The sequence below is a fragment of the Haliaeetus leucocephalus genome, unplaced genomic scaffold (genome assembly GCF_000737465.1).
Source record: "Haliaeetus leucocephalus isolate CR32 unplaced genomic scaffold, Haliaeetus_leucocephalus-4.0 Scaffold192, whole genome shotgun sequence".
In the NCBI taxonomy this organism is placed as follows: domain Eukaryota; kingdom Metazoa; phylum Chordata; class Aves; order Accipitriformes; family Accipitridae; genus Haliaeetus; species Haliaeetus leucocephalus.
This window is the reverse complement of record NW_010972628.1, coordinates 901,455-928,036: the sequence shown is the minus strand read 5'-3', so window position 1 is coordinate 928,036 and position 26,582 is coordinate 901,455. Positions and strand designations below refer to the sequence as shown.

General features: G+C 42.6%; 1 protein-coding gene across 1 annotated transcript in view; it reads right to left on the bottom strand.

Annotated features, from left to right (window-relative positions):
* CPLX1 (complexin 1) overlaps positions 1–26,582 on the bottom strand; it is a 107,566-nt gene that overhangs the window by 40,649 nt on the left and 40,335 nt on the right. The window lies entirely within an intron of this gene.

Below are 26,582 nucleotides of genomic sequence, written 5' to 3'. Positions count from 1 at the left end.
TGAGCCAGCTCTTTGTTATTGTGCAAAGCTCTTGCACAACTATCCCAATGGGGAGGCTTCTTGTATACCCCTCTGCCCCCACAGGGCTGCATAAGGCATTTAGCCTGTATTTCAGAGGCATTTTTATTATCAAATAACTGGCAATCATCCACCTGGGGAGGAAGGCGGGTGCTGGGGAAAGGGGGAGGGCATTTACAGTGATACTTCATCATCAGAGCACTGGAGGGCTGCAGCAGGATCAAGCCTGGTTACATGGATGAAGTGAAGACACATATCCTTTGGGAGTTGTGTTAGACTTTGCCTGGAGCAGGAAAACAGCTGGCATCATTTACTAAAAAAGGCACCTTCACCCTGGAAGAACACTGTAAGTGGCTGGTTACTGTCCTCTGTTCCTGGGTTAGGACAGGTCCAGATTGGCTTACTTGCTGGCTGAGACTTAACCGAGTTAATCTGAGACAGCCTTGTTGTAACACACAGTCACTTGCATGTATGTGTATACACACTTAACATCTCTTGCTGTGCCTAAGACAAAGTTATCTGGCCTTTTCAGAGGCTTAGGCTGGAAGGAGACACTGTCAAAGTCCTTTCAAATAATTGTTTGTTGGCATTATTAGAGACTAAGTGAAGGGAAGAAGTTTTTACAACCCCTTATTCCTCCCTTATAAATTACCTCTTCAGTGTGTCAACAGTGCTGAGGACCGTGTTTGCTCTTGTTTTCCATGTCAATTTTTGGAATGGTGATGGTGGAACCTTGGTTCTTACATGGAGAAACATCTGCAACCTGTCAAGATGATTCCTCCTGAATTGTCCCAGAGATGACAGTTATCAGATTAACTACTGCCTCTAACAACTACCAAGGAATTTGTTGAGACATGAGAAGATCCTGTGGCTTTTCCCCTCTACATTTCTTTTCCAGGTCATGTTTTCCCAGAGCTCTAAGTTGAAAGCAGCCCTGAAACAAAAGCAACCCTCCTATCCCCAAAGTGTGACAGAGAAATGGCCCCTTTACATCTCCAATAGAGAAGCATGGGGAAACTGATAATTTTAAGCCTGACAAGATCTGGTTGTTACAGACTTTTTTTTCCAGGTGAGTAATAATAACTAAACATGGCTGTCTCCATTTAGCTAGGTAACCACAAGTCTCCTAACAACACTTCCATCCTGTTGGGAAACCTGTGGATAAAAAGAGGAAGACACCCAGGGACTGCAAACAAACCCCAGCTGGATTATTCATGGACCCTAGCTACTGTCAGCCTTCCTCTACTCTCATTTTGCATCCTCCTCTGCAGGGTCAGAGTAATAGAAGAACTCTTGCATTTTGAGGGCAAATTGACTCAGACCATCTGATGATTTCTTTCCTGGGATGCAAGGAAGGCTAACTGAAATTGCAAGCAAGCTACAATTTCATAGCAAGTAGAAAGGTGATGCAGATAGCTGGGTCACAAATCCCTATTGCAGAGACCTCCCCAAGCAGCCTTACTGTGCATAAAAATCATTGATGACCAATGCCAGTAACACCTTTAATTTCTGGATTCCCCTCAACAAATAATTCTGCTGATGATCAAACTGATTTTGGTTCAATAATCTATCAAGTTTATCTCTTTTTAGCTTCTCTCCACTTAGAGCTACCCAGACAGTGTATTCCACTAGTTACTTATGAAACAGAATTCAGCAGCAGTAAGACATTATTTTTTTCCCTCTAAGCACTGCTTCTAGGCTATCATTAAGTTATAAAGTCAGCTCAGCGCATCATGTAAAGAATAAAACTGCACAAACTTTGTTTTGCCTCTTAGACAAGACCAATATTTTGAATACTTTAGGCATTTGATTTTGCAGTTATTCAGAACACAGGACATCTACAAGAAAAAGAATGTAGTTTCAGGATCCTCACAGACTCTCTTAATTCACCTCTGATTTCAAAGTCACCTTCTAAATGTGCAGAATGTTGGACTGTGCTATCACTGTTAACTACTAATTGGAAGGAAATGTACTAGGAGAAGAAAAATTTTACACTACATTTTAACTCCAATCTTTTGTGTTACTTTTGGTATTTAAAAGCTTTTTTTCTGTCTCATTTGTTCTTCATCCTAAACTTTAGTCTTTGTTGTTAACATTCCCTGGATAACAGCTTCTGTTTTGAGCATTTCAGCAGTGGAGGCTCCAAAGAATTCATTTGCATGCAACTGGGATGCTGCAGTTACAGACACAAGCAAAAGGGAAGAGCAGAAGTTCTGTACTCAAGCCTACTTTTGAAGCTTTCAAGAAAACAGATGGGAAGGACACACTTACTGAATCTGTTCACATGATAAGCCTGGGTCTTTTTGGCTTCTTTCACATGCCAACCATAACAACTACCTTGCCATAAGGAGAAGACAAAGAATGCCAAAATAATCACTAATCAGTAAGGAGCTTCAATCAACATTATTTCCAACATCTCTCGACAAGTCCACAGGAAGAACACAGACATGGCTAAAGCTCCAGAACATGTGCAAACTGTCACTTTTCTGGCTATAATAAACAGCCCTGCCCCAGAAGGATGAAAAACTTCCATGAGGGAAAGCATCTCAAAGGTCATTTGTTTAGAAGACAAGTGGCATGGCAGGCATTCCAAACTAATAGTCATTCCCTTGATCTATACGGGCTAAAGAACTAGGCAATCAGATGTTAAGCCAAATACTATGAGTGCACTCAGATACACTTTCATGTGAGATTTGCTGGTTTAAGTTATCATCAGTCATCTGAAAAACAGCAATTCAGTTGTTTGGGCACATGTGGGAAACATTCCCCAGTGAAACAGCTGGCAAGCACGTCAGCTGTCTGGAAAACAGTTTTGCAGTAAAGGCCTTGGGGTCCTTGTGGACAGCAAGCTGACCATGAGCCGGCAATGTGTCCTTGCAGCAAAGAAAGTCAACAGCTTCCTAGGCTGCATTAGGAGGAGTGTTGCCAGCAGGTTGAGGGATCCTTCCCTTCTACTCAGCCCTGGCAAGACCAAATTTTGATTGATGTGCCCAGTTCTGGGCTCCCACATACAAGAGACATACGGAGCTACTGTAGTGAGCCAGCAAAGGGCCATGAAGATGATTAGAGGAGTCGAAGATTCTTATACACTGAGAGGCTAAGAGAGCTGGGACAATTTAGCCTGGAGAAGAGAAGGTTCAGGGGGGGTCTCAGTAGTGTGTGTAAATACCTGATGAAAGGGAATGAATAAGAGGGAGCCAGACTCTTCTCACTGGTGCCCGGTGACAGAAGAAGAAATAATGTATACAAACCAAAATACAGAGAATCCCATTTAAAGATAAGAAAAAAAAATTGGGTTGCAGAAAGAGGCTGTGGAGTCTCCGTCTGTGGAGCAATTCAAAACTTCAGAGGTCACAGCCCTGAGCAACCTGCTGTAGGTCACCCTGTTTGAGAATGGGATTGGACTAGACAACCCCTGTGGATCCCTGCCAACTTCAGATATTCTGTGACTCTGTGAGACCGCACAAGTAAGTGGTTTAAATGGCAACTGAAAGTGACTGGAATTAATATTGCAAGGAAAAGGGTGAAGAGCACATACCCAAACAGATCCTGCACCTGAACTGAGGGAAAGTAAATTCTTAAACTGCCTGACCTCTGCCACAGGAGCACCACCTTCTATGAGCTAACCTTTCAATAGCTGACTGACACTACTCCAGCTTTTACACAGAAAACACAAACTCACAGAACCAACTTGCAGGAGCAGTGCTCAATTTGTTACTTGTTAAAAAAAAAAAAAAAGAAAAGAAAAAAATTCTCCTAAATATTGACATGCAAAGTTATTTGCTGCAAAAGCTATATGGAAGAGGATTAGGATTTTTAAGGATGATTTACAGAGAAAGAGATTAATAGGAACATCTTGGGCATTCTTAATTAAGCAAAGGGTGATGGGAATTTGCACATAACATTGCTTCAGGTAAGGTAATTAAGTGAAATCAGAAGAATTTCTTTTGCACAAATCTCACTTCATATTGCAGACAAATAGCACACCATACCTGTCTTTCAAGAGGGCTGCATATGTGTGTGCTTAGATCTCAAGAGGATTTTGCAGAAGTTCCCCCTCTCAGTGTGTCTGAGGAAGAAGTGAGAGGTTCATCTGAAATAGGCATGCCCTGAGGAAATTTTGCAGGTGTTTTTTTGGTAGTACTATTTGTGGCTAAGCTATATTTAGATCAAACAAACAGGACAACTGATGTCTCCAAGTTTCTAAATCACAGCATGATTTTTATCACATCATCCAAACATCTGGAGCTATTCACAGAGTACTGTCCTGGAGCAGGAATGGGTCACTCATTTTTGCAGCATCACTTCAGAACCAGAACTAAGAATGTTCTGTTGATATCAACTGGAGAGAGACCTTTTTTATCAAGGCCATAATACAAAGCTTGTATCTGGTATACAAGAAGACCTTTTCCAATTTTAAGGCTCATGAAAAAGATTAATTTGCTGTGGGATAATTAGAAAAATAGACACATAGTGAACAAGAGACGTGATGGGGCTGTTCAATCTGAGCCAGAGGCACCTGCAAGCAGCAGGCCTCAAGGACGCAGCGAAGGCTAACTGTTGCTACAAAGTTTGATGAAATAAGCACAAAAAGCTAAACAAGATGGGCCTACGTGACCGAAAGCAGGACACCAGGCAAGACAAAGACAGGAGGAATCATTCGCGTGATCAGAAGACCTTATCCAATCAAACTATTGCTTTAGGCGCGTGAACAGCACATGTTAACCAATCGGTAGATGGCTTGCGCATGGCTATGGTATATAACCAAGTGTTACGCAGCAAATAAACGGAGAAATCGCTTGATCCACAGTACCTGTGTTGGTCCGTTTCTCCCCAGGGCGAAACCCTGGCGATGCGTCGTTTCTCCTAGATTGTCGTGACGGGAAACCGCAGCAATTTGCCATTAAGAAAAAAGCCTTATAGCAATCATTATGGGACTCCTTACTCTGTTCAGAAGTCAAGATACTTAATCACTAATTTGTCAGGAAAAGCTAGGCTGGCATTTATATGAAGACATCACTGAACAAAGAAATTTCATATGCAAATTTTTCCCCAATATCAAACATATCTAAAAGAATCAGATCTTGTCCAAGTATTTTTCTCCAAATCCCTTAGATGTTACAGAGATGCTTTCAAATTATTCCCCTTGGCTGCTGTGACATAAGCTTCGTTGTCTCTTGCAGCCAAAATACACACCAGTAGCTAAGATTCTTTTAGACAAAATACAAACTGCTCCTCTGTTCCCCCTGCCCTCAAAATATGGTGCTATATTTCCAACCTGTTTACCTTCCTCCAGCAAAGTCATTACATCTGCTGATTACACCTGGATGAACTAGACTGGCTGAGAGAGCAGTTCTCACCACCAGGGTGAAATCCAGTTCCCAACAGGGGTGGCTAGATTCAAGTTTCTGCTCAGAGATGTGTCCATGTGTGCTGGATATCTGGCTTCCTGTTAGAGTAAATGGAAGCCCACTGTGACCTTCAGTTGCCTCTGGCTACCACTTAAAATTGAGGTTTCCTACAGACCCTGAATCACAGCCCAGGAAATGGAGTCAAAAGCTGCATCAAGCTTCAAGTAAAGCACAATCCCACCTTTGGTGAGTTTAGGTACCTATTTGCCATGTCAATACCTCAGGTAGACTCCTTGGCCTATGTGTCTTACACAGCAGGATGTATCTCCACCTATTCTGATCTAGTAAACAGACAGGTAAACATCATGCTGAGATCCAGATTTCTCTACATATCTTAGTCGGAGACAGAGTTAAAAACCCAAAACTACAGCCTACAGGAGCAGAAGGCGAGGGGAGGTGTGTGAGTGTAACTTCTCTCTAGCATAAAATGTAGAAAAGAAACAGCAGGCTCCCAAGCATGTTATGTTTGGACAGCATTTCCATTTTAAGGCACTTCCTTTCACCCTCAAAGAAGAAAGAGGTGTTTCCAGCATATCACCAAGCTCCCCTGCATCTAAGACAAAGTGATAGGTGAATGATCACTAAACAGCATTTTATGAAGAAGCTAGTTCAGTCTCAAATAAAATGGAGAGTAAGGAGTATGCATTCTACAGCCAGACCTAACCCACTGATCTCTAGAGGTTGTCTGGATTTTTTCATTGCTACTGCAACACACTTTCATTCCACAATGCCTTGCAAAATCAACCGAATCATCCATGAGCTTTTCTGACTCCCCAAAATGAAACAGCCCCAAACTTACTACTCATAGTTCATTATCTTGTACACAAATAACTCCTGCAATTTTGTTTAAACCCAACAGAAATGTAAATTTTCCCTCTTAGGACTGGGTGAAAACAAAACAATGGCCTTGGGACTCCTGGCAACCAGATGGGCCAAGCAGGAGGGAATAAAGAGCAGTCGATGATGGATGGGCTGCACAACCTCATTTTTGTCTTTTACTCTGAGAGTTCTTGACACTACAAGATGGTTTTGCTGACTTGCACTTTCCTGTAGTTTTTTGCCTCACTCTTCTTTGAAAATGAGACTGGGAAAGAATGTACGAATTGAGCTCTTCAGGATCTCTGCCTAGTAAGATTTCCTGTGCTCCCTTCTGGGTTCTCTTCCATGACTTATGGTCTGTATATTGTGAGCTTTTTGGACATATGTTGCTGCATCTCCTTCCTTCAGTCTTCCCATTAGTAAAGCAGAAATGAACCTAGATGCCAGTATCACTCCAAGACTTTGTGTTCTGCAGAGATGCACAGTGTAAGGCAGCTCCTGATTTCTTACTTTTTTTGAGTCAGCTTCCACCAGGTGATGCCTGTTTCCATGCAGAAGCAACCCAATAGAGAGTTATTGGAGTTCACATGAGCAAAAAAGGTTACAAACCATGTAATCCAAAATCACTGTATTCAGACTAGGGCCAGCTCAAGAACCCTTAATTGCATGGACAGGTATTTTCTTGTCAAGGATGACATCTAAAGAACTCAACCACAAAGAACCAGTACATACTGTCAGCTGGTCAGAATAGTGTCTTTGACTTTTCCACACCACTGGGGCAACCAGGTTGTCTGCCTGGTCTTTCTGTCCCATTGATTAAAAGCAGAAGGGCAGAGAGGGGCCTGGCATACAGGGATCCAGGTCCAGGCCATCACACCTGTTTTGGAAGCAAAAATCTTCCTCATATCAATACAATAAGACAATAGCCAGGAAAGATTTTGTTGCCTGTGTCCACATTAACCTGTTGCTCTTTGCAAGTACAAAAAGTAGTCCTGCCTCTGCTCTTCATCCATTTAGGAGCAGAGCAAAACAATGCTTTCAGGAATGTTTTGGAAACAAAAGAGTACAGCTCCATGCTTGCTGCAGAAAGCCATTTTCCTGCATATGTTTGCACATTTCTTCAGTGATAAGAACAAAGATGCCTCTACTATCTGCCTCCTACTCCTTCAACTGGGAGATAAAGGAGAAGGGTCTGTTCCTTCTGCAGTTTTATTAGCCACCAGGTTACTATTTTCCATCAGAAAAGTAAATGCCACACCAATCCTTTCAGCGAAAAAAACCCCCTGACTTCCTTCTGCTGAAGTTTCAGTAAAAATGTAACAGCTCTTCAGCAGGGCATCGCATGATATTCCAAAGTGGTACTTGCATGAACGAAATACTGTGTTTATACATCAGTACTGAAGAGTTCCAAAGGAACTATCACAATTTATTAAGTAACTATAACTAATACACCTACTGAAAAGCATTAGTGATTCTTCTTTCATAAACAAAGAACTGATGCCAAGTTTACCTGAGGAGCTCACTTTAAGAATCATAGTATCTCTGAAAATGCCATTTTCTGGTCTTTTTGGTACAGTGGGGATCTCTGATAAGGATCATTAACATTGTATTAAATGAAGAAATTCTGATGAAATTGAAAGCTCAGAGCAGACATGGAATTCTTTCTCTGTTTACTTTTCCAGGTCCACTCGGCACAAGTGTCTTACACAACTGAGAAGGGGCATGTTTATATGCATTACTGCTCCCTGGGCCAATTTATGGTTTTAGGCTTATTTCCAGGTCAGTGAGATGCCTATCCATTTCAGCATTAAGTTTTCTGAGATATCACAGAAAAATAATATTGGAAGGATCCTAGTGAGGTCCAACTGAACATATCAAGTGGGGAGCCATGGATCATGGGCACTGTGCAAGTTATATAGTGGCAGAACACAAATGGGCATGAGGAAGGAGTAGAAAAGGAACACTAAGCTTCAGTTTACTTTTTTATAAATGAACACTATTGAGAAAAAGCTGCACAGGAAGGTATGGATTTGTTTTGTTTTGTTCTGTTCTGCTCTCCCCCCCTCAAAGTGGTGAGATTACCTTCCAAATAAATGAGAATGCAAGACACCAGTCCAGACTATCCCTTGCCCCAGGCATCAGCCTTATGTTATTCCTGCCAGCCCTTTGTCTGACCTGCTATCAAAGGACTGTAGACTTGAAGGCAAAACAGTGAATAAGGCTGTGGTCAACAGCTAGCTGGCCACTGAAGTGCTCATCACACTGCAATACAGACTTGGTCTGCTTTCAGTCCTTTCATTTTTCCTCCATTTCTATTTTCCAGGTTGCTGGTTGGCTTGTTATGTTCTCAGCATTTGTAGCAATTCTCATTTCTCAATGGAATGTGGAAGTCACTGACTTGTTCAACAGTCCTTTCTGTTCTCTGAGTGCTCATGCTGGGATCTAAAATATTCCCTACCATCAGCTAACTGGAAAAAATATGGTCTGAGGATGTCCAACACCTAGAAGAAAGGCTTCACTGAGACCCATCCCATGTAATGGGTACCAAGACAAACAGATAGAGATAATAGTAAGAAGTTATTCACAGAATCAGCACTGTGACAAGACACTAGGTGATCAAGACATTAGGATGATCATCAGCACAATATCTATTGTCCAGCTTTCCTTCTTGGATTTTGGGATTCCTGGGATTTTTTTACCACACCTTTGTCTGTGTTCATGGTATAACACCAAAAATTCTCAAACCTTCCCATTCCCTGTGCCTTCTTCAGAAAAAGGTCCTGAACAAGCAAGCATTTTCTCTGACTGTCCATGTTTAGACAGAGAAGCCTTTATTTTACTGTCCCTGGGAACCTTTGCTTCAGCCATTTACCCCCCTCCAGACTCAGCTTTCTCTGTGTGTGGTATTTTAATTCAGTCTTTCTCTCTCTTCCTCTGTATCCAGCCAGACAAACTGCATTGCTCAGAGGTCTTCCTCTTGTAAAACAAGCTGGTAAGTTGAGCAAACTCTGTGTAAAGGTGCTTGAAATACTTAAGGATACTTGGAGGTATTTGGAACTCCAGCTATTTGGAGACAAATGCCTCTTCTCACCACTATTGTAATGTTTCATTTCCCTTACACACCCCAAGGCAGACTTTAAAGGCTCATATTGAACAGCCTTTTTTAACTTGGTACAAATCCATGTGGAGGCACATAGAACTTTCCAGGAATGATTTTTCCTACGTTTTTCTGAGACAGCAGTAGGTTGTAACATGTGCAAGAGCAATGTTTCACTCTGCAGATGGGTATTGAAATCCAAAACTGAATGAGGTAGATAGCCATGTTAACAGAACATAATGATTTTCCTACTTTACAATCTGCTGGAGAGTCTCCTTTGGCAGAAAACAGAAAGTATTCTTTTTAGAGCAAGACCCTGCCAGCCCCATCAGCATAGTTTTTTTGGCTAAATTTTTAGTCTATGTTTTTTCTTCTGCGAAGTCTCCATCTTTGCACAGTGACAGTTTCTCTCTAGCTGTGGAAAGCAGTAAGGTACTTGCACACAAACCAACACCTGCTCTCAATGGTATTTGTGCAACAAATGGATAAGTCCCTATTCTATTTTCTCTTTCTATCTTACAACTATCAATTCATATATTTAAGTGAATACTTCAGTTACTGTATGATTTATTCCTCTGCACTGGTAATAAGTACTTTTCATTCTGATTTAACTAAAATAATAAAGTTGCTTGCGCAACGTATGTGGAGAAATCATTTTCAGGTGACTTTCATCTGATCTGACCTCAGACCCACAGTGATACTATGTGGACATATGGGGCTCTCTCTTCTTTTTCATAGAATCACAGAATCATTTAGGTTGGTGTCCTGGGTTCAGCTGGGATAGAGTTAATTTTTTACAGGAACCTGGGGGGGGGGGGGGGGGGGGGCATAGCCGGGGCAGCTGCCCTGAACTAGCCAAGGAGCTATTCCATACCATGTGACATCATGCTCAGCATATAAATGGGGAGCAGGCCGGGGGGGGGGTGGTCTCGACTTTCAGTGAGGGAAGTGGCGGAGCGTCGGTCCCGGGTGGTGAGCAGTTGCACTGTGCATCACTCTTTTTGTATACTCTTTCATTAGTACCGTTGTTGTTGTTGTTGTAACCTTTTTTTTGTGTGTTGTCCCAGTAAACTGCCTTTATCTCAGTCCTCGAGGTTCCAGGGTTTTTTTCTTTTCTCTCCTCCATCTCCTCCCTATCCCACCGGAAGGGGGCGGGAGGAGTGAGCGAGCGGCTGCGTGGTCCTGTTACCAGCTGGGCTGAAACCACGACAGTTGGAAAAGACCTTTAAGATCATCAAGTCTAAATGTAAACCTAACACTGCCAAGTCCACCACAAAACCATGTCCCTAAGTAAGTGCCACATTTACACATTATTTTTTTTAATACCTCCAGGGATGGTGACTCAACCACCTCCCTGGGCACCCTGTTCCAATGCTTGATAACCCTTTCGGTGAAGAAATTTTTCCTAATATCCAATCTCAACCTCCACTGGTGCAACTTGAGGCCACTTCCTCTTGACCTATTGCTTGTTACCTGGGAGAAGAGACTGACACCCACCTCGCTACAACCTCCTTTCAGGTAGCTGTAGAGAGCGGTAAGGTCTCCCCTCAGCCTCCTTTCCTCCAGGCTAAACAACCCCAGTTCTCTCAGCCATTCCTCATAAGGTTTGTTCTCTAGACCCTTCCCCAGCTTTGTTGCCCTTCTTTGGATGCACTCTAGCACCTCCATGTCTTTCTTGTAGTGAGGGGCCCAAAACTGAACACAGTATTTGAGATGCAGCCTCATGAGTGCTGAGTATAAAGCGACAATTCCCTAGTCCTGCTGGCCACACTATTTCTGATACAAGGATGCTATTGGCCTTCTTGACCACCTGGGCACACTGCTGGCTCATATTCAGTTGGCTGTGGACCAACACCCCCAGGTCCTTTTCCACCACTCTTCCCTAAGCCTGTAGCATTACCTGGGGTTGTTGTGATCAAAGTGCAGGACCCCGCATTTAGCGTTGTTTGGTTTTAGTTTTGTTTGGGTTTTTTAATAGCCAATCACAATTTCCATTTCATGACAAACTAGAAACAGCCACTAGGCTACCACGTACCTGTTATTCAGAATGACCCAATAGGGCTTTTTCCACGTTGAAGAAGGAACTACATTTTATAATCAATTTGTGAAAGATGTCAAACACTATCGATGGCCTGTCAGTGGCATCTCATTTGTATGCATCAGACTCAGTGTTCTTCTTACCTCTTATTGTGCTGTGCACTTTTGATTTAGTATACTTAATATCTCTGAGCAGTGAAATGTTCACTTCAGTTGATTCATTGGCTTGTAAACCTCCTCTGCTGTAAAAAATAAGTGCAATTCCTAGTTGAAATAGTTTATATTCCTTGATGGACTTTCATTCATTCTCCTTCTGCTCTGTGACGTCTCATGAAGCCTACAAGGCAGTATGAACAATTATTTTCTGATATGTATGGGTATTGTATGCCAAACAGCTATTAATATCATAAGATGACACCATTTCATGTTGGGAACTACAAGATGGTGGTACATGATGAGATGATTGAGATGAATGCACAACACAAATGTGGGAAGACAGAAGCTGTGGGAAGGTAATCATCTACCTCTGACCTGGGGGTAAGGTTTTGCAGCAGAAAGAAATCTCAGTTCCACACATACACACCTCACATTCTGCAGGAGATGATTGGTTTCCTTTTCATCTGAGTGCATCATTCTACAACACTCAAACCACAATGAAGGACTTCTACCATTGTCTTTGTAGACAGAGAGTCCTTTAGGAATGGCTGATTACTTCAGTCACTGGTAAAAGTAATACTCCTGTTGATTGCAAATTGACTGTCTGGAAAAGAGGTGAGCAGGTCACCTAAGCAGGTCCTATTGAAGATGAGACCAGAAAACTGGCTCAAAGAGTAGTTTTTGTGCAATATTTCAGACATAATTTATATTCTAGTGTTGTTACAAAAGGCCTTACTTCAGTGTGCATATGTCTTGAAGTAGCACACCTGCAACTCCAACCTTGTCATACAAGGGAACATCTGATGATGCACATGCAAAGCCCAGGGTGAGCAGAGCTAATGATGTGTCTGGGTCAGCCTACCGCAAAAAGATGCCTTGGGTTGGGGACACACCATCAGACAAACTGAATTTATCACCTTACTGGCCCAGATCCCTCCACAGGTAAAAGTTAGGCTTTCACTCCCACATACTTTACGCAGTCACTTTTACAAACAGGTATCTTGAAGGAAGATTCTCCCTTCCCCATCCCACACTGATGCCTGTATCCACTGCTGAAGGGCACCAGATCATGAGCCTTCAAGGTCCTGCAGCTGTACAATGAGGGGCCAGCAGGAGGTATCTTTATCCCTGAGATCAACACACACAGCAGGCAGGTTCCTGAGCCTCCTTTTACCTAACTCCTGCCAGTTACATCCTGCTACAGGGCAGCAGGAGGAAAAAGCAAAAAAACTGGAAACGAAAGCAATCATCAGCTTTCAGCACCCAGCACTAAGAGGATATTCAACCACTGCACCCCTGCAGGGTACAGGCAGCTTCCACAGGAACAGAAATGAAAACGATGCAGACATGATGGGAAGTGATCCTGATATACCAGACTGAGCTGCCAGCTGAAGACTGCAAACCTCACTGCTCTTTTCGAGAGACATTACGCCGTTGTCCTGGTTTCAGCTGGGATGGAGTTAACTGTCTTCCTAGTAGCTGGTACAGTGCTATGTTTTGAGTTCAGTATGAGAAGAATGTTGATAACACACTGATGTTTTCAGTTGTTGCTAAGTAGTGTTTAGACTAAAGTCAAGGATTTTTCAGCTTCTTATGCCCAGCCAGCGAGAAAGCTGGAGGGGCACAAGAAGTTGGCACAGGACACAGCCAGGGCACCTGACCCAAAGTGACCAATGGTGTATTCCATACCTTGGGACGTCCCATCTAGTATAGGAACTGGGAAGTGGGGGCAGGGAATCACAGCTCGGGGTCTAGCTGGGTGTCGGTCGGCGGGTGGTGAGCAATTGCCCTGCGCATCATTTGTACATTCCAATCCTTTTACTACTACTGTTGTCATTTTATTAGTGTTATCATTATCATTATTAGTTTCTTCTTTTCTGTTCTATTAAACCGTTCTTATCTCAGCCCACTAGTTTTACTTCTTTTTCCCGATTTTCTCCCCCATCCCACTGGATGGGGGGGAAGTGAGTCAGCGGCTGCGTGGTGCTTAGTTGCTGGCTGGGGTTAAACCACAACAGCCGTGATACATGGAAGGCCACAGACCTTTACTTATGCTGCAAAGTGTGTGCAATCCTAGTTAAAAAACACTCTGCTTGCCTTCAGATGCATTGTATTAGTAATGGTTTCAGCTGCATTACACCAAAATAACAAGTCATTTACTGTGTGAACTGTTCTTTTAAACTATTATACAACTCTTTCCCCTAAAAGAAATGATGGTGCCTTTTATGACTGGGTAATGGATTAAGAGACAGTTTAAGATTAACGGAATTAACAGAGATTATGATAACAGGATGTTCTGTTGCCTCCTCTGTTCCAGAGCTGCTGTATGCAACTTGGGAGGTACCCCCATGTCTCCTTCTCAGAAATTTTGTTCATCTTCACTGTCTGCATTGTAAACTCTCTGGAGGCAGGCATTTTTGAGCCACATCTCTGTAACTACACCTGGAAGGGTGCAGTCACATTCTCAGGGGGACACTCCATGCAACCCCACAAACAAAAAGCAGGGACAACTTCCTCTATACCATAAACGTAGTGGCTTCTGTTCCTGTTCTGATCCATAAACCCTGGCAAAGGCTCGTCTTGTCCTCCTGAACCCTATGACCCAGCTAGGGTGCAGCGATAAATAACCTCTGCTAACCAGATGCCACAAGCCAGCTGCCCAGGTTCCCTTCCTAGTCCATGGAGATCTACTCCAGATAGTCACAGAGCTTGGGATGAGATTCTTCTGGCCAAGTGGAAGCATCTACTTTAGGAGGGGAATTCTCCTCTGGACTTGTTGGCTGGCTATCTACTGATGGAAAATTGACCTAGACATCTTGTTTACATGAGCCCACCTGCACTGCAGCATCCTGGCATTAGTCATATGCAGCTTGTAGTTCCAACAGAAAGAAGAACTTGAAAGCAGGTCTGCTTGCCACAATATTTATTTGCCTGGGATTTATGACTGTGTCAGTCCCGTTTCCCTGCTTCACAGAAATTATTCACTTTGGCACAGAAAGAACAGCTGAATAAAAAAAACATTGCTAAGTGTGCAAATCTCTGGTGCTGTAATAGATTTCCTAAATTCATGCTGGTGACAGATTCCATACCTTCTCTGTTGCCTTGGAAAATGACAGTCTACCCTATGGTTTCTGACTGATGAGGATGATGAGCCTATCCAGGAAACCCAGACAAGATCAGCCTGTCAGACAATCCTGCTGACTGGAATCTCCCTGTTGTTTTAAAGAAAAGCTAACAGAGACTGGAGAAACACCATACAACAGTAACTTTGGTGGCATGTTTAATACACATACATACAGTGTTTCACAACTGGCAGCAGGCTCAAACCCATCTAAAGAGAGCAGTGAGATTGAAGAAGTCAGAACAACATGACTTCTCCCTCTGGTGGGAGGGAAGTCACCTATCTCTGCTGCCATGGAGGGGCACTAAATACTGCTCCCTATGTGGACTTCGGTGTTCCACGGTACTCAGATTATACCAGTTAGCTTCAAAATATCACGCTAGCACCGAAGACAGATGAATTTGTTTAATTGTATTGAGCAAGAAAACAAAACAAAATGAATTTATTTAAAAACCAAAAGAAAACAAAACCAGAAGACCAGACATTTTAGGAAGATGTTATGGCTGCCTCAGTTGCTTCCTCAGTGGCTGGGTGGGAGACTGCAGACTGTTCCCCCTACCCCAGCAGACTTCCCAGGAAGGCACATCTCCTTGAAGGAAACCCCTGTAGGAGCCTATTGGCAGGAAGAAATTATACTGCATAAGGGCACTGTGACTGGCCATGAGCTAAACCATCACTGAAACACAGCATCCTCCCACAGCAAAGTTTTAAAGGGACTGCAATCAAATCTTCAACAGTCATTATGAGCCTTTCCCATGCAGTTGAGTTCTTCTGATGAGATATCATCATGAACCTCTTCAGAGCAGCAAGATAGCTGTAATATACACTAGCTGGTGAAATTACCTCCCTGTCAGAAAAGGTAGGAACTCTAAAAATAATTAATGCACCTTCACTTATTTTCTTAATACACTTCAAGAAATGTGGATGCTTGGTAACAGCAGCATAGCAATACACTAGAGCTGTGATGCTTCTTGGCAGCTACAGTGATATCAGTGGGGTGGTACTATACCAGACAGAGAAAAATGTTCTTTGGTATGGGCTGTTACTCAAATTATGTGCTTGTAAACCTCAGCTTATTGCATACAATCAAGTTTTGCTTGAAGAAATGTTAACATATTTTCTGTCAGTGATTTATCATGTTTTCTCTAGCCTGAAAGTCAGTAGATAGGCTGTGAATAGAGGAGAGAGTTTTCATGAGAAGCTGTGGAACTTCCTTAGTCAAGAAACAACAGTGATTGCAGACATACCACACCCAGAAAGAAGCTCCTTAAATTTGGTTTGCTCTCAGCAGTTTCTTCATACACCCACAGACAGAATCATAATATATTACACTAACACACACACAAACACGGTATCTGCTAGCCAGACTAGTTCTCTCTTCACTCTGCAGCTTGGGCTATTTCACTTCTATGTAGGAGGTTCATCTAGGATGAAGCACTGATGGTACATAAATAAAACCCCAAGCAGACAAATATATCTGGAAGGAAAAATTCAGACAGAAAAAGGCAAAGTGTGCCTCCAGGACTTTCAGAAGAGAAGCTATCAAAAGCTGTTACCTTCCCTCAATTTAAAAAAAAAAAATTACTTTAGAAATGTGACTTCTTCTGAAATCATCCATGTCATAATCCCAACAGGCTTATTAAGAGATTTGACATCATTTGAGGAGACAGGATTCTTTGTCAATGCCTGGAAAGTTTCCTTGTCAATGCCTGAAAAGTTTCCTTGACAAAGGGAGTTCTACAGCACATTTCACAATCCCTATCCTTGCAGAACACTGCCAAAGCTGGCCCAGAGTCAGTGAAGGGGTACACACAGATATCTGCAGAACAAGAACAGTGTAATTTCCAATGTCTTTTGCATGGAGATGCCAATTAGGAGTCCCAGGCTGCAAGGGCTTCCTTGGTGAAACGGAGCCAGAGGAGTGTGGTTTTGGCTTCACATGAGAGGTGCTACAAAGCACTGCACCTGCACTGAGTGACTTCTCACCCAGGATTCTATGTCACCTGCTGCAGAGCATTAGGCCATTCCTTCCTCTGGGTCACTTCAGAGGCAGTCCTGCCTGCATCCCTCCAGCAGCCATGCCCAGTCTGACCCTTCCCAGCCACTCATCCATGGGCTTGCCAATCACTCTGGCTTGAGAGACTGTATTGGGTTTGTGTAGTGGGGTTCTGGTAGTGGGGCAGGGGCTGCATGGGTGGCTCCTGTGAGAAGCTGCCAGAACCTTCCCCAGCTCCAAGTCAGACCCACCTCTGGCCAAGGCCAACCCAATCAGCAACGGTGGCAGCACCTCTGGGATAACAGATTTAAGAAGGGGAAACCTGCAGCAGGGAGGGGAGTGGTATGTGAGAGAAAACCCTCTGCAGACAGCAAGGTCATTGAAGAAGGAGGGGGAGGATGTGCTCTGGAGGAGGTGATGCCCCTGCAGCCCGTGGTGAGATGGCAGGCTGTCCCCCTGCAGCCCATGGAGGTCCACGGTGGAGCAGATGCCCACGTGCAGCCCACGGAGGACGCCATGCTGGAGCAGGGGGATGCCCCTGAAGATGGCCATGAGTCCATGGGAAAGCCCACGTTGGAGCAGCCTGTGCCTGAAGGACTGCAGCTTGTGGAAAGGACCCACGCTAGAGCGGTTCATGAAGGACTGCAGCTCATGGGAAGGACTCATGCTGGAGAAGTTCATGGACAACTGTCTCCTGTGGGAGGGATGCCACACTGGAGCAGGGAAAGAGTGAGGAGTCCTCCCCCTGAGGAGAAAGGAGTGGCAGAGACAACGTGTGATGAACTGACCACAACCCCCATTCCCCATCCCCTGTGCCACTGCTGGGAGAAGGTAGAGAAAATTGGGAGTGGAGTTGAGCCAGGGAAGAAGGGAGAGGGGGGGGGGGGGTTTTAAGGTTTGGTTTTACTTCCCATTATCCTTGTTTTGATTTGACTGGTAACAAATTAAATTGATTTTTTTTTTCCCCAAGTCAAGTCTGTTTTGCCTGTGACTATAACTGGTGAGTGATCCCTCCCTGTCCTTGTCTCAACTCATGAGCTTTTCAATATATTTTCTCCTCCCAAACCCACCATGAGGGGAGGAGTGAGCAAGCGGCCTCACGGTGCTTTGTTGCCAGCTGGGCTTAAACCGTGACAGGGAGCCACCTCCATACTACAATTAGGCTATGCTGTCCTGGCAAAGAAGTCCTGCAGATGCTCCCAGCCCATTCTCACCTCCTGCTTTGCACTGTCTTTGATTCACACAAAAGTTACACAGCATGAACAGTCTCCTGTCTCCCCCCACATACACACACACCTTGCAGTGTTTTCACTGAGGCAACAGTGAAACTTTAGGACAAGGATTTCCTGAAACGAGTTGACCATGTGCTGCTACCTGAAGGCACGCTTAGAATGCAGCAGAGCATCCCAATCTGTTGAAACAGCAATTCTGGCTACCTGTCTCCATAATTTAGAGCTATTAGCAACTGTAGACAGAATCAGTTCATGAAAGAACTAGCATATTCTGCCCAGTGTTTTCTAAACACTGTTGCCTGTCCAGTGGCCTTGGGTCTGGTTGCTATTATGGAACTTAGCAAGATGGTTGCCTGGCCTTTTAAAGGATTCCATGCAAGTCACTAAATGGACTATTTTCAGAAAGCTGAAAAAATGACAAATATCCCCAAAAGGTGGAGATGAAGCAGTGCTGGAGCAGTTGGACCTTGCTGAGTTCAAAGCTTTCAAAGAGATCTGAGATGCCAAAACTCTGTCTCGAGAAACAAAGGACTGAAGTCTCTTTCAGCCTGAGACATACGGCTTTATCTGTAAAAAAGTAATAAAAAAATCACAATGACAAGGCACTCATTACCATATTACATTGTTTCATATTCTAAGAGACTGGAAGTGCAAATGGAAGGCTGAAAATGCATTTCAAAAAGCTAGAGAATAAAAAAAATAAAACAAGAGAAATAATCGTCTTACTGTCTAACTTAAAGGAAAAGTTTCCTGAACAATTGTTCATGCTTCAAGTCTGATAATTAGGTAAGATGTGTGACGTTATTTTCAAAACTGTTATTGTTGGGTTATTCTGTGATGATTATATCTCTCCTAGAAACCTTAAAATCTTTGTCCTGGCAAGAAGCAGATTCAGTATGAAATGTTTGATGTGCAAATCCTTTGAAGTCTGTATCCATAGAAGAGAGACCTGAAGAAGTTGCCTTCACAAGCATGTACCCAGAGAGTATCAGAATCTGGATCCCTATGCCTCCTTATTCAGTAAACACAGCTCCTGCATTTGGCCTGGCTATTGTTTCTTTTCTGATGCACCACACTATGGTTTAGCCTTTCATGTTGATTAACACAACTCTGAACTCCACATCACTATCTTCCTTTCTACCAAGGTGACTTTACACTTTTGTCACTCTCTGCAAATGCTTTTCAAGAACCCCATCACACAGTCTGCAACTCAGGCCTTTGAACACCTCAACAAAAAAACTTTGCCATTTTTTCCTCATTGACTTTGAGCAGTAAATCTACTCTGACATCCAGAACACCATCTCTCAAGACTAAGAACATCCCAAGGTAGGTCCATTTTCTCCAAATATCTGGAAAGAACAAGAAATATCTTCTACTCCAAACCAACAAATGTAGCATTTCTGTTGCACATGTTCCTACCCTGGAGGTAGGCCTTCTCTTTCACCCCAACATTTGTGATTCTGGGTCCTGCAGATCCAAATGGGCAACACCCTCAAAACAAAGGCTGCTCTTTCTTTTTATAATGACAGAAACAGATTTGTGAGACAGCTTCTAAGGTAGGTTCCATCATTTGCTGACAAATCTAAGGTCATTCCAGCAATCTGACACTATTGAAGTTTATATTGTAGGCTGTTGTGAGGATGTCAAGGTGACATATATTCAAAAGAACCTTAATTTATAATTTAATCTAAACAGTTATCTCATCTGAAAGCAAGAACAAGGCAGGATTTCTCTCCTGTGAGGCAGAACATCAAAGGACTCACTGAACTATCCCAAGGCAAGGCCATCAGGACGAGAGGCCACAATGGCTGCCCAGCCTGCCATCAACTTCTGTGGGCCTTCCCTCAAGACCAGGCCACATAACCCTGTCACATATAACGTAGCCAGGCTGCATAACCCTGAATCATATAAAATCCTGATTCAGCAGCACTCTTCAGGCATCACTCAGAAGAGAACCCCCACACAAAGAGAACAGATGACAAGAGTCTAAATAGCTTTGTTCTTGATGCCTCTTTCATACCCTGGTATCTTTTTCAGTCTCCATCGTAGTGAGACCTGCACAACCCTTCTCAAACATGCAGATCTCAGCACAAATGTTCTTAAAAGAAGGAAGGTAAAGTTTCTTGCAGAATTACAGTAATTTACTTCAGGAGACAAAAGCCCCACAGTACTGTTAAACACCAAGGAAGCAAAGACGTCTTGCAAGTCACCTTACAGCCTTGATTGTACAAGATGTTCTATTTTCAGTCTTCCATCAGTAGCTCTTTCTCTTACCCTTTTTAATATATAGGCCATAGCTGCTATTGATCCCTGCATTTTTTCAGCATGCTATGGAGTTACCTCAGTCTATAGAATTACTCAGAAAAGCTCAAGGGATCAGGAGATAATTGGGCAAGAAAAATAATTGATGTAATTTCTGTACTTTCTTTTTACTGCAGGAGAGTCAAAAGAAAATTGAAGTGCACTTTTGAACCTGAAAAAAATGGGGTTTGGAATCTTTTCTATAGACAATTTTTAAACGTTGCCCAATTTGAGATTTCACATACTCATGTAAGGATGAAAGATGAGGAAAGCAAGATTTAATGGCTCACAGCTCTAGATAAACCTCAACTCACAGAAATATTACATAAATGAAAGAGCCAACAGTGCAATCCTAAAACAAAATGTATATTTATAAATGCCTATCTAGTGAAAAAGATAAGGAAACAGTTGTGTAAGATTGTTGCTCTGACTCCTTGAATTCATTCTTGAATTCATCTGGGTTTACATGGGAACAGCTTTCTATCCAAGCAACACAGCTTCATTCACCCTGCATTCATTACTTGTATGAATGTTACCTTCTCTTGCACTCTAGACCAAGTATTGTAAATGGTGGTCAGGATTGCTCAGATACCAACTATAACTCATGGAAATGTATTTTTTCCTTTGGGAACTGCTGTCTATTGTTGTAAGTCTACTAAGCCTGTTCTCCAGAGACACTCTGTCCCTCCAGCTGTCCGGCAGAATGGAGGGTACAGCAGGAGGCTACAAAGCAGCCCTCCACAAGTATTTCTTTAAGAGCCACAGCCACATCTGTTGCCTTATCTGAGCAACAGAAAGGTCAGGGTTTGAAAGAGACTCTGAGGGGACAGCCATGCCCAAAAACTTGATTACTACACTATGGTACAGGTTTGCCCTAGGCAAGGTGTATAGCTTATGGTTCTAAATACCCTAGCAGCAAATCCAGCACAACCAATTGGGATTGCATCCTGCTCTTCTTTGAGCATTTTAAGGTGGGGTGAGCAGTATCACTTATAGCTGTGAAGAAAGGACCACCATATTCACTTGGTGTATAAAATGGCTACTTCATAATCTGAGATTCCAATATCATGCTAAAAAGCTGCATTTTTTTTCTTATGGTAAATAGATATTCTATGCAGGCACAGACTTTTCATTGGACACTTGAATTCACAGATCTGCATCTGAATTATTACCAAACTGACTGTTTCACATTAGAAGTGTGCAATATTCAACGGCTTGTCAAGTAGCTTAATCCTGTCATGGAAGCATCACAATGAGGCCTCTTACCTAGAGGAAAGATGACTATTAAATTCTCTTATTCCATTTTTTTCCCCAGTCCATCCCCTATGGACTGTGCTGAATGCAAATATGACTCAGTATGTCATTATTGCCAAAATGGAACCAGAAATAGTATGATGCAGACTTAAGAATGGAGTAATTGGAAGATAACATGAGACTTTGGCAATAGCTGCCTTTGAATGGAAAATTCTGCAGCTCTGAGTTTGGTCCTGGTGTTCCTGTCTCCTCTCCTCTAGACTTAGGGAGAATCCACACACAGCTCATTAGCTACACTGACCTCTCTGCTGTGAACCTGAGCACTGCAGTATTTGCAGTAGGTAACAGGAGAGAATATTGTTGTCAGATGTCAGACCAGTATTTTTGTTGGCAGCAGAGCCCCTGTACCTGCCTAGATGTGTGCTTGTAATAGTAGCTGATGCACCTGGATGAACCCAACTGGGAGGTATCCAAGGCAGGTCCTCCACCACACTCCTTTCCAAGCTCTGGGTGATGTTAGCAGTACTGCTGAACCCAGGTAGTTCCCAGCCAGTTGGGAGCCCTCTGGTCACCCAAGCTATCCAAAAGAGAGCAGGGGAATTCCTAAGAGCATCTCAACACACCTGTGGCTATCTACAAAAGGTCATCAGGATTCAGAACCAGAGTGTTTACTGTACGCTGAGAGTGCTATCTTTCCCTACCCCAGGCCAAGAGAGAAAATAACTGGCTTTTTACTACCTACTTTCTATGGTAGAATGTGGAATTAGCATCTCATACAAAACCCTTATCCCTGGAGGGAGTACTGCTATTACACTTTGCCATTCCACATGCCCACAAGCCCTAAGACCCAAGGGAGCTTAAGGACCAAATATAAAGCTTTCAGTACCAGACAAGAAAATCTGATGCACAGAGACCTCCAGCTTCAACTGGGATAAGCTAGCACTGGAGAAAGACACTGGTTTTAACTCCACTGTCACCAATGCAGTAAAGACTTACTTCTCCAGTGCAACCCAGTGCTGACAAGCATGTACATCATTTGCTAGGGGTGAACTAGTTCAGGCTAAGTCTTTTCTACCCTTAGTACTTGCTCTGGAATTAACAGTCACTGGAGCAAGGCTGACATGACAGCACAAACAGCATCCTTTCAAGGCTATAGCTTGCTTGCTGTTAAAGACATAATCCAATGTGTGGCCTGCTCTACTTGGCCCTGTTCTTCCTGACCTGTAATGCTGTAGTCATACACAGAGACTACAGGGAAAGAAGGGAAAGGCACAATTAGAAGCTTTATATAGAGAAACAAACACTGTTGACTTCAATAGCCAGTTAAATACATTTAGGATCCTCATTTACAACCCAGAATTGCAGGCATAAGGAAAGACATCAAAAGGACAGTTTCAGCATTGAGATGTTTAGCAAATGAACTCCAGAAGAATTAGTAGGAGGGACTGTTATTTTCAATCCAACTGCAATCTCAACTGCAACTGGATTCAGTCTCATTTTTGCAGACAGATGGGCTGCAGTACTTAGAAGCTGCCCATATTTTCCTGTGAAAAGCAGGGAACTAACCATTCACTCTATGCATGGGAAAACAAAGGATAAAAAAAAGATTTAAAGAGACTATATTCTCAGCTATAGGAATTGAACATCTTTTAAATTAAACTTGCTAATCAAAGGTTAGAAAGATCTTCTAGCAGTGAAACAAAGTTTATCAATGTCCACTAACAGAAGTAGTCGGAAATAGTAACCTGAAAGAAGCACAGTGCATTTTGTGGTGTGTGCATGGAGTCAGCATCTGTCATGAATAGGTGTTGGTTCACATAAATGTTTAATTTAGACTCTGTTTGCACTGCAGGAAAGGTCTGTGCATCTTGTCAAGGTAAGTGAGATGACATGAAAGTAGCTTACCAAGGATGGTAGGTATGGGGCAGCTTTGATCCAAGAAACTATTAATAGAGTGGAACTTTCCAGTCAGGGAAAAAGACACGTTGCTGGAGCTCTACAGAACTGGGAATGACTGGGAGAAGGAATGACTCTTCACTTCCTCTTTAAATATAAGAGCTAAGCAGGAACTAAGGAGGAAGCAAGTTTCAAAGTAAGTTAGTCTGAGGAAAACTCCAGAGGAACAGAAGAATGTGGTTATTCATGAAGCAAATAACTGACCTGTGAAACTCCTCGCCACAGGATATTGCAAATCCTATGAATTCCCATGGCATGGAGAGGAGAACAGAGAAGATCAAGAAGAAAAACAGGGCTGCTAAATATAAAGAAACTGTTCTGTTCAAGAAGTTCCTGAACCAGCATTGCTGGAAGCTGGAAAATATTCGGGGAAGCATGATTCTAAACTTCCTTTATTCTTATAGCCTTCACTATGAGCAGCAACAGGATGAGGGGGCTCAAGTGACCTGTGCTCTTATCCTGTTGGACTGCTCTTCCAGCAGTGCGTGATGTTGAGCCTAGATTAGGACTAAGGTAAAATCATTTATACCCATAGATTATTAGGTTTCAGCACTAGGCTGGGGGCAGGGGAATGAATGGAAACTGAGGACTTTGTGCAAGAGTCCTTTAAAAAAAGAAAACAAAATGTGACATTACAAATTCTATTACAGCTTCTGGAAGCTGAGGCACATCATCTTCCCTGATGACCCATCAAGACATGATTTCCTTTGTTGCTTTTTATTCCCTGCAGTGAAAGCAGTGTGTGAGTATTTGTGTGTGTCATTTACAACATTACTACGTGGTATGGATAATTTCTTTCATGTTTGGAAGTATAAAAAAAGCTGTTACCATTAAAAGATTTAGACACACCAAGTCTGTTCTACCAGCAAGACCCTTTAGTAACTAAAACGAGATATCACTAAATATAACATTCTAAATTATTGCACTTGCTTCCATTTCTTTACTAGCTGGGGAAGAATTCCTTCAGGCCACAGGAACGGACTCTGTCAAGGGAAGGGTGCCTGAGCTCATGCTGACATCACTTTCACAGAGGAACCAAGTGCTCCAACAAAAGTCTCTTGCTAAAAGTTGAACTAACCCTCCTTGCCCCTCAAATACACCCACTTCTAATGGAACGATTTTGTGCTTCCTGTCCAGGAAGCAACTGTAAACCAACACTAAGGATGGAATGTGAAGAAGATGTATCGACAGCCTGACTTTACATAGCTAAGATGGAACTTGTCTTTTCAGCATGATGAGAACAATCTTCCAGCTTTCCTTTTTCTCTTTCACACAAATGAATAGCATGAGTGGATGACTAAGTAGAAAAACAGGCTGTAAACTACGTAATAGTCACATAACCATTAGTGAAGGAGAAAACAGAGCTAGACCGAAAAGAATATCATCCTTTAACATGTGGAGCATGTCTAAGTATTGGTTTATGAGTTTAACAAGATACAGCAATCTGCTCAAGGTCAACAGCTTTTTAGTTACAGACATTCAAATTAAGCATTCAGATATTTATTTCTGCTAGTAATTTAAGGGTACAAGCAACATATTAACTCAGGGAAGGTGTTTGGGAAATAATATCCCCAAAGCCAAATACAGCCATTTTACAAGTTCACATAATTTTGTTTTGCTTTGGGAATTAACACATTGTCTTTCTCTGCTACATGAGGAATGTGCTTCTATCAGACTAGGAGCTTTGAAATAACTAGATCAACTAGATATCCAAGTATGCTTCAGGCTTTTAGAGATCAGTACACAGACTAACACTGCACTTCAGTGCAAAATTGGAGGTCACAACAGAAATTAAAAATGCCATCAGACTTTGCAGCAGGACAAGGAGATCCTTCCAAGCCCCATCATCAAACACTTTCTTTATCCATAAATAGAAACTTTATACTTGAACAGAGAAAAGATAAGTTGTTTATTCAGTACAACTTCATTCTTTTGCAAGAACATAATTGTATCCTCTTTAATCCCAAGAAGTCCAGAAGTTTGAAACCAGTTCCATTTTTAAAAAAAAGTAAGCCTACTGTTTTGATAGGCTACATTTTACTTCATCAGTACTTTACCATTAGCAGTTGTCAAACTTAGCCGTGAGGGTTCATCTGTGATGTGTAATGTGCTGTCTATATGAAATACAGCAAGCAATAATCCTTCATCTCCCCATCTGCTCAGTGACAGAATTACAGGGCACCCCACTGGTCATGCTTTGTCAAAAACTGACACAAGTACTTTTCATTTGAATTGCAAATTCGGTGGAGCTATTTATCTAATACAAATTCTCTTCAAAGAGGCATTTACAGGTAGCGGACTCTTCCTTGGAAAGGGAAGAAGGGAAATATGTGTACTCAAGAATTTCATATTTTATTTAGGCATCCGCTTAAGTCACAGGTTCTATCCATGTGCATGTGTGTGACATGACTGCAGATCATGCTGTTGTACTGAATGCTGCACTGCAGTGTAGCTGAGATATATGGATGCAGAAGCACTTGCCATGACAGGGCCTGGTGCCCAGAACCTTCATTCTGTTCTGGGAGTAGGTAAAGAGTCCCCTGCCAGACTAAAAATTTCTGTTGTTACTCCTCAAATTATACACACAGACTGAGATTTTGCTTTCAATCACAGAGTCGGATTAAGTGTTTTCGTCCTCACACTTCATTCCTCTTACTCTTGTCCTCACACTGTAACCCCAAATGTCCCTGTGCAAATCTTTGCAAGGCTTCTCTGAAAATGGATGGGAACCTATGACAGAAGGAATTGCTGTGTTGAGGACTGCCACCATCTACTATTCCTGGAATGACAGCTTGCACTATTTGCTTCACAACACATGAGGCTGAACATAATACCAGATCATTTTTCAAAAGCCTCAAGAATCCTACAGCCAGTTAGCCCTTGGTGTCTTTTCAAAAAGCAGGCCTCTTCACTGGATACAGACAACATAATATTGGTAGGACTTACTATGTTCAGCCATTCATTCCCCTCCCTTCTTTTTCCTACCAGAAATTATCTTCCTAAGCTCTTCAATTCCAGCCATGTGGCTGTGATCCAAGGTGAATCTGTGAAACCAAACTGGCCAATTTGATTGGTCTGGGAGGCCTCAAGTGTCAATGAAGCAGCCCGAGCAACACCTTTCTGAGCCTTCAATATATTCAGCTGTCCAAGGAATCTCACCATGAAAACAGACACTACTACAAAG